The 7,727-nt window shown below is 46.8% G+C and overlaps 1 long non-coding RNA gene across 1 annotated transcript; it reads right to left on the bottom strand.

Annotated features, from left to right (window-relative positions):
- Positions 1-473: 473 nt before the first annotated feature.
- On the bottom strand, positions 474-7,714 carry LOC132690301 (uncharacterized). Its single transcript, XR_009615335.2, has 3 exons — positions 7,595-7,714; positions 2,456-2,495; positions 474-549 (listed from the first exon to the last, which is right to left on the bottom strand). It is a non-coding gene; the product is annotated as an uncharacterized LOC132690301 (long non-coding RNA).
- Positions 7,715-7,727: the final 13 nt, after the last annotated feature.

Below are 7,727 nucleotides of genomic sequence, written 5' to 3' on the forward strand. Positions count from 1 at the left end.
GAGAGAGAGACAGAGCAAGAGCAGGGGTGGGGCAGAAACAGAATCTGAAGTAGGCTCCAGGCTCTGAGCTGTCAGCACAGAGCCCAACGTGGGGCTTGAACCCATGAATTGTGAGATGGTGACCTGAGCCGAAGTCGGCCGCTTAGCCAACTGAGCCACCCAGATGCCCCAAGTGTCTGACTCTTGACATCAGCTCAGGTTGTGATCTCACGGTCATGGGATCAAGCCCCAAGTCAGGCTCTGCACTAAGCATGGAGTCTGCTTGGGATTCTCTCTCCCCCTCTCTCTGCCCCTTCCCCACTAGCACTCTCTCTCTCTCAAAATAAATAAAATTTTTTAAAGTTTTAAAAAAACATAGGTGAAGAAGATTCAGAGGTATGAACTTCCAGTTGTAAAGTAATGAAGTCACAGAGATAAAAAGTACAGCGCAAAGAATATAGTCAATAATACTGTAATAACTTGGTATGGTGACGGGTGGTAACTATACTTACCGAGGTGAGCATTTTGTGACGTATGTAATCACTGAATGATTATGTTGTACACCTGAAACTAACACAAGATTATATGTCAGCTCTACTTCAATTAAAACTTCTAAAATTTCTTTTAAAACTTGCATATTTGTTTCTACTGTGGAAAATTTCAAACACGCAGAAAATCTTTCAAATAGTACAAGAGCCCCACGTCTCCAAAACTTAGCTTCCACAACCAGCAATTTCTGCCATTCTTGTTCCCTGTTTGGTTTGGGGGATTTTTTTTTTTTCTTTTCTCCTTTTTCTAGAGTTGTCTTAGTCTTCTCCGGCTGCCATAACAAAATACCGTAGACTGGGGAGTTTAAACAACAGAAATCGATTTCACACAGTTCTGGAGGCTGGGAAGTCCAAAGTCAAGGAGCTGCCCAGTTTGTTTCTTCATAAGAACTTTCTTTCTGGCTTGCAGATGGCCACCCTCTCCCTGTGTCCTCACATAGCCTCTCCTTAGTGTGTGCATGAGGAGAAATGTCTTCTTATGAGGCCACTAACCCATCATGAGGCCTCTACCCTCTAACCTAATATCACCCTAATTATCTCCCAAAGGCCCCATCTCCAAATACCATCACATTGGGGATTAAGGCTTCAGCAAATGAATGGAAAGGTTGGGGGTGCAGGAATAAATACTCAGTCCATAACAAGAGCATTTTAAAGCAAATCATTTCACCTGGGACTACCCCGTCTCTAATTGCTAAGAACTTTTTTCAGAAATGTAATTCAGACACCTCTATCATAAATGTGGTAGGAAGAAAAATGGACCCCTAAAGATATTCATGTCGTTAACTGCCCCAAACCTGTGAATATGTTCTCTCATGTGACAAAAGGGACTTTGCAGATGTGATTGAATTAAGGCTTTTGAGGGGCACCTGGCTGGCTCAGTTGGTGGAGCATGTGATTCTCGATCTTGGGGTCATGAGTTCAAGCCCTGCGTTGGGCCTAGAACTTACTTTAAAAAATAAATAAGTAAAGATTTTAAAAAATAAATTAAGGCTTTTGAGATGGTGGTGGGGAGGGTGTCCTAGATCATTCAGGCAAGAGGGTCAGGGTCAGAGAAGGAGATGTGATTACAGAAACAAGTCAGAGTGACGTGGGGCCAGGATCTAAGGAAAGCAGGCAGGCTCTAGGAGCTAGAAATGACAAGGAAACAGATTTTCCCTCAGAGCCTCCAGAAGGAACACAGTTCTTGATTTTGGTCCAGTGACTAAATTTCAGACTTCTGACTTCCAGAACAGTAAGACAATAAATTTGTATTGTTTTAAACCACTATGATTATGGTCATTGGTTACAGCAGCAATTAGAAACTAATATAACCAATAAAATTAGAAATAACTCATTGTCCAGCCCATGTTCAATTTTTCCCAAATGTTTTAAATCTTTTTTCAGTTAGTCTGTTCACAGGTTGTATATATATATGTGTGTGTATATATATGTATATATATATATACACACACATATATATATATTTATTTATTTATATTTAAAAATATATAAATATATAAAAATAAATTTTGATAAAATAAATATATTTATATATAAATATATTATATAAATATAATAAATATATATATATATATATATTTGAGAGACAGAGAGGGAGAACTTGAGGGGGAGGAGGGGCAGAGAGAGAGAGAGAGAGAGAGAGAGAGAGAACCCCAAGCCGGCTCCACACTCAGCCAGGAGCCCGACGCAGGGCTTGGTCCCACGATCCTGGGATCATGACCTGAGCTAAAATCAAGATTCAGATGCTCAACCGACTGAGCCACCCAGGTGCCCCCACAGGTTGTATTGTTTTAAATGTAAATTAAGCATATACAGGGCCGGAGAGTTGTTTTATTACGATCTGGTTTAAACTAAATTAATAAAAACTGAATCCAAATAAATAAATACATAATAAATAAATATAGCTCACAAAGTCACTCACTACTGACCTGGGCAAGTCGCCTGCATTCTGGGCCTGGGCTTCCTAACCTGAAAAGCAAGAACATTAGGCTAGATGAGGTGTTCCCTATGCGGGCTCCGGGTCTGGGCTGCAAGGGACCTGGGAAACCGTATGCAAAAGCGAGAGAGTGCTCAACCCCGTCTGTGTCTTAAAAATCCCCTACAGGGGCGCCTGGGTGGCTCAGTTGGTCCGACTTCAGCTCAGGTCACGATCTCGCGGTCCGTGAGTTCGAGCCCCGCGTCGGGCTCTGTGCTGACAGCTCAGAGCCTGGAGCCTGTTTCGGATTCTGTGTCTCCCTCTCTCTCTGCCCCTCCCCCGTTCATGCTCTGTCTCCCTCTGTCTCAAAAATAAATAAACGTTTAAAAAAAAAAATCCCCTACAGATGCCCTCACCCCTAGCCGGAAGGGTGTTAAACACAGGAGCCTGGGGGGTTCCCTGTGTGAGGCTCATTTCCTAGAGGCTGATGTAAATTTAGAGACTTAACAGACTCAGAAAAAGAAAACATCATGGGCTTACTCAGCAGCATATTCAAAGGACGATGTTTACCTAAGACACACCAATTCAGTGCAGCCACCATCATGGCTCATTCTGTGAGTGAGGGGACTGATCTGGGTGCCAGTGTGAGCAGATGAAATTCGGGATGCCCAGTTAAATTTGAATTTCAAATAAATAATGAATCACTTTTAGTATAAATGTACCCTCCCACACAACCTTGGAGATATGCTTACACTGAAAAATGATTCATTGCTGATCTGAATCAAATTTAACTGGAAGTCTGTGCTTTATCGGGATCCAACTTGATCATGCTCCCAGAGGACCAACCCAAACACCAGCTTCCAGGATCTAGTGACCGGCTCAAAAGGACAGATGGAAGGGGCTTCAAAAAAAGACGCTAAGGAAGAAAGGCAGAGAGAAGGTTTGAGAATGACCTTATGAGAGTCTGAAGCTGGAAGGAGCAGGTGATTCCTAATCTAATCATCTCCAGTCACCATAGAAACCACTAAAGTCAGCCGGAAAGAGCTGGTGAACCCCAACACCCACCTCCTCTCCACCAGTATAGATTGTTCACATTCCCTTCCTAGGTGAGGTCTGGTCGGACGGGATCTACTGTCTCAGTTGCTCTCCCAGGAAACAGCTGGGACCTGACCCTGCCCTCTTCCTCCCAGCCTCAGATGGCTGCCCCAAAGCACCCACCCTGTTGTGAGTGATGGCACCTGAACACCTAACCCTGTGTCAGAGAAAAACCAGGGCCAGAGAGTAGTTAAAGCAATAAAAACAGATTTTATTCAGGACTATTGCGCTAGAGGACAAGAGACCTTGGTGTAGAATCGGGCTCCATTCCAAATACAGCAGGGGCAAGTGGGAATTTATAACCAAGGAGTGGGGGCAGGGAGTCGGCGGATGGAAAACGACTAAGAAGAAACCTCAGCGATAAACGGGGATTCTGGCTAAACCAACCTAACCGGATTCATGCTGAAGACAGGCCCAGGTGATCAGACACCTGGGAGATGGTGGGGGATGAAGAATCCGATAAGATATGGAAGGCCATCAGAGATATGGAGAATACAGGGTTCTGGTTACACTAACTTAGCAGGGCTCTTATCAAAACTGGATTTTATATGGAAGTGTCCATACGAGCCTAGGAGAAGATTCAGGACTAAAGTCTGGTTGAGCAAAAGAAGTCTTTGTCACCTGCCCACAGGGAGGTCACATTCTAGCAGGGGAACAGTACCCAGGAGGGAAATGGCCCAAGGACATACAGCAAAAGCCTGTTCAGAACAAAACAGGCCCGTCCTGGACTCCCTGTCCACGTATCTCTCTGTCCCTTCCTGGGTAAAGTAACTCTCCTCATCCAAAATGTGATTAAATTGATCAGGACAATGTTCAATCTTTCAGACAAGAAATGGGCAGGCAGTAAGCTCTGCATACAAATGCAGGAGTTTGCAGTGACACATTTTGTATTTGACTCCGGAAATTAGAGGTGCTTTGGAGGTAATGCAAATTGATTCAAAATGTCCCCGGCCAGAAGCCTGGATCACGCACTTAGGCAAATCATGCGAAGTGCTTTTTAATGCACTGCCTCAGATCCTTCTGTGTACCTCTCTGCTGGACCAGCCCTGACCTCACAGCAGCTACACTGATCCTCCCCATGGGGCCTCCAACTGCACTTCTGCGTCTGTCCTCCTTCCCTTTGCACACAAGCTCTGAATGCTATTGTTTCCACTTTACAGACAGGTAAGTAGGGCGCTGAGTGATTAAGCGACTAACCCCATGGTCAATTTACTCTAAGGGACAGAGCCCGCTGGAGGCCACCCTCTCTCTCTTCCCTAGTCTAGGACAACTTGCACAGATGTTACTCCATTCCTCTAGGTTCTGCAACCTTTAGAGGATCATGAAGAACGTCGTATGTCTGTCCGTCTACCAGCCTATCCACACACAGGATTCTGTGGAAGGAGCACCCCTAACGCTTAGTAAATTTCCTCCCTTTGCTAAAAATTTGCTAAATTTCTTCCCTTTCATGTAACTCACAGCACAGAAGCTGCTGCCTTTAATCAAGACAATCAAATCTGAGCAATTATAAGACAGCTGTTCCTCTGATGGCCAAGATCACCACACAGAGAAGACTGACCCACCTTTGACTTTCTGCAGGCTCAGAAAGTTTTAAGGTTTGCTTTGTGGACATGTTGCTTAACCCAGGAAACCAGGGCTTCCAAAATTATGTGGCAAATTTGTACCCAACATACGGATTAAGCTCTATCCCTGAATTTCATCAAATAAGAATCCAGAGGATTTTGCAAACATACCCACCCAGATTCCTCTCTACTTTTCTCAGAATCTATCTCCTGTGACCCCAGTGCCTTTGTCCTGGGCTCACTGCCACCTATGGTCACTAATGTCAACCCTAGTTTTCACCTGTAAACAGCCTAGCCAGGCTAGGCTGTCAGTGTGAAGGCTGGCTGGCCACCTCCACGGTGTCCACATGGTGGCCTCTGCCTGGAATGCCCCCGTCTCCACCTGGAACAATCCTGCTTCTCCTTCAAGTCCCTGCTCAAATATCCCTAGAATTCCAGCTTCATGGGGCTGCTATGAGGACTAAGGTCAAGCACAGGTGGGCACAGACAGGGGCACCTGGTCCAGGACAGCACTGACTGTCACTGTCATGCCCTCGCTCCTGCCCCTCTTAGGGAAACCATCCCCTTCCCAACTTCCTGTGCCTCTTACTCACACTACTATGTGATTACTCGTGTGCTCCATAAAGTCCTGATCTCCTGGAGGGCGGGGGTCTTGTCTTGCTTGTCTTTGGGGCCCCACACCTGACTCAGGGCCTGACACTTAGGGGGTTCCATGTATATTTGCCCCCAAAATCCTCCTGTCTCCTGGGCTCCAGGGACAGCAGCTTGATGAATGGTCAGAACACTGTGATAAGTTAAAATTCATTGTATGATGTGGCTGTGGACACAGACAAAGACTGTGCTGTTAGTGACATCATGTCGGGCTGGTGACACCACTGGTCATTAGGAATGTTTACTTCAGGACAGAGCCCTTGGCTTGTCGGGAAAATGGTCCAGAGTCCCATCCAGTATGTCACTATAGCCTGTAGGAACTGTCTCCAATAGGGATGGGGCGATCCAGCTGGTGTGGTCTGCCTGTCTGCCTTCATGCACCTCTACAGGCCTCAGCGTCTCGGTGAATGTATTTTGATAACTGCATGGACTCCTTTTAATGTCACATAATGGGGCACCTGGCTGGCTCAGTCAGAAGAACATGCGACTCTTGACTTGGGGTCGTGAGTTCAAAACCCACGTTGGGTGTAGAGATTACTTACATAAATAAACTTGCAAAATAAAGTAAAATGGGGGTGCCTGGGTGGCTCAGTCAGTTGAGCGCCTGACTCCAGCTCAGGTCATCATCTCCATGAACTCACGGTTCATGAGTTCAAGCCCCACATCGGGCTCACTACTGTTAGCCCAGAGCTCGCTTTGGATCTTCTGTCCCCGCCTCTCTCTCTGTCCCTCCCCTGCTCGTGCTCTCTCACTCAAAAATTAATAAACATTTTTAAAAAATGAAAATAATCATGCAAACAAATAAATAAAATATATAAGTCACATGAAACTAGTTGCATTACTGAGGACAAGAAGCTGGGAAGAACCCTCCTCTGTATCTGCACGTCTCCCGCTGACAGAAGAGAGCAAGCTCCAGTGAAGGAAGCAGAAAAGTTCCTGGCAGGTCTGTGGGACCCAAACACACTCCATGTCCACTCGTGCCTCCGTGCCATCCCACTGGCATTCCCTCCTCCAAGAAAGCCCTTCCCCTAGTAACCTCCTACATTTTGTCCAGGACCCCACTCGTGCACCTTCTCTTTCAGGTCTTCCTGCAATAAAGAGGTCTGGTGCAGTCCCTTCAGAGTTTTTCTGATTCAACCCTGGCCATTTTCACAAGTTCAATGCAGTGTTAGGGCAAGAAGGAGGAGCTGGCAGACAGGTCCTGTGTCGGCACCTCGGCACCTGGAGTAACAAGATCTGCATTAATGGGGAAAATGTGTCCCCTGGGTCTTAAGCAGTTTCCCCAAGGCTTTACACTCCAGCATGTGATGTGACAGGCATGAGGTGCAGACTAGAGGCCTGGAGAAGAGAACAAGAGGACATGGGAGGTGGGGGGCGCTGAGAACTAGGACTAGGATCTTAAAAGCCGGAAATCCTCAGCAACCAAACCTAGGTCTTTCTGCCGCGGATGCGTCAGAGAAGCATCCTGGGAATGCACGTTGGCAGCCCTGGTGGAGGGGCTGTGTCAGAGGTAGGGATCTGAAGGAGACTGAAGAACCCGCGTGCAAACCCCCCACTCCATCACTCACTAGCATGATCGTAATGACGCAAATCACTTGACTTGCTTTGATTTGGTTTCCTCAGCTATAACATGGTCTCCCGGGGACCAAAAGTGGACTACGCCACTTTTCTGGCAGATGTGAACAACACATCTTAGGGACACGTTCCAGGCCTCCCGGGCGCTTCCCTGTTCAGACGAGACTCGCAAAAGGCCGTTTCCACTTTGTGGTTCGTCTCCGACATCGTTCAGCTCAATCTCTTTAAACCGTTTACAAAACGCTCCGACATCAACAATGCATTCTCACCGCTTTTACAAATGGGGAGACCTGGGTCCGTAACTTGCCACCGTCACGCTGTGGGGACCGGCGCGCCCCGGGCGGCTCCGCACCGCCTCCGCACGGCTGCCCGGCGCCCTCCTTGGCGGGGCGGGGCCACGGC

The sequence above is a fragment of the Panthera onca genome, chromosome A3 (assembly GCF_046562875.1).
Source record: "Panthera onca isolate mPanOnc1 chromosome A3, mPanOnc1 haplotype 2, whole genome shotgun sequence".
Lineage (NCBI taxonomy): Eukaryota > Metazoa > Chordata > Mammalia > Carnivora > Felidae > Panthera > Panthera onca.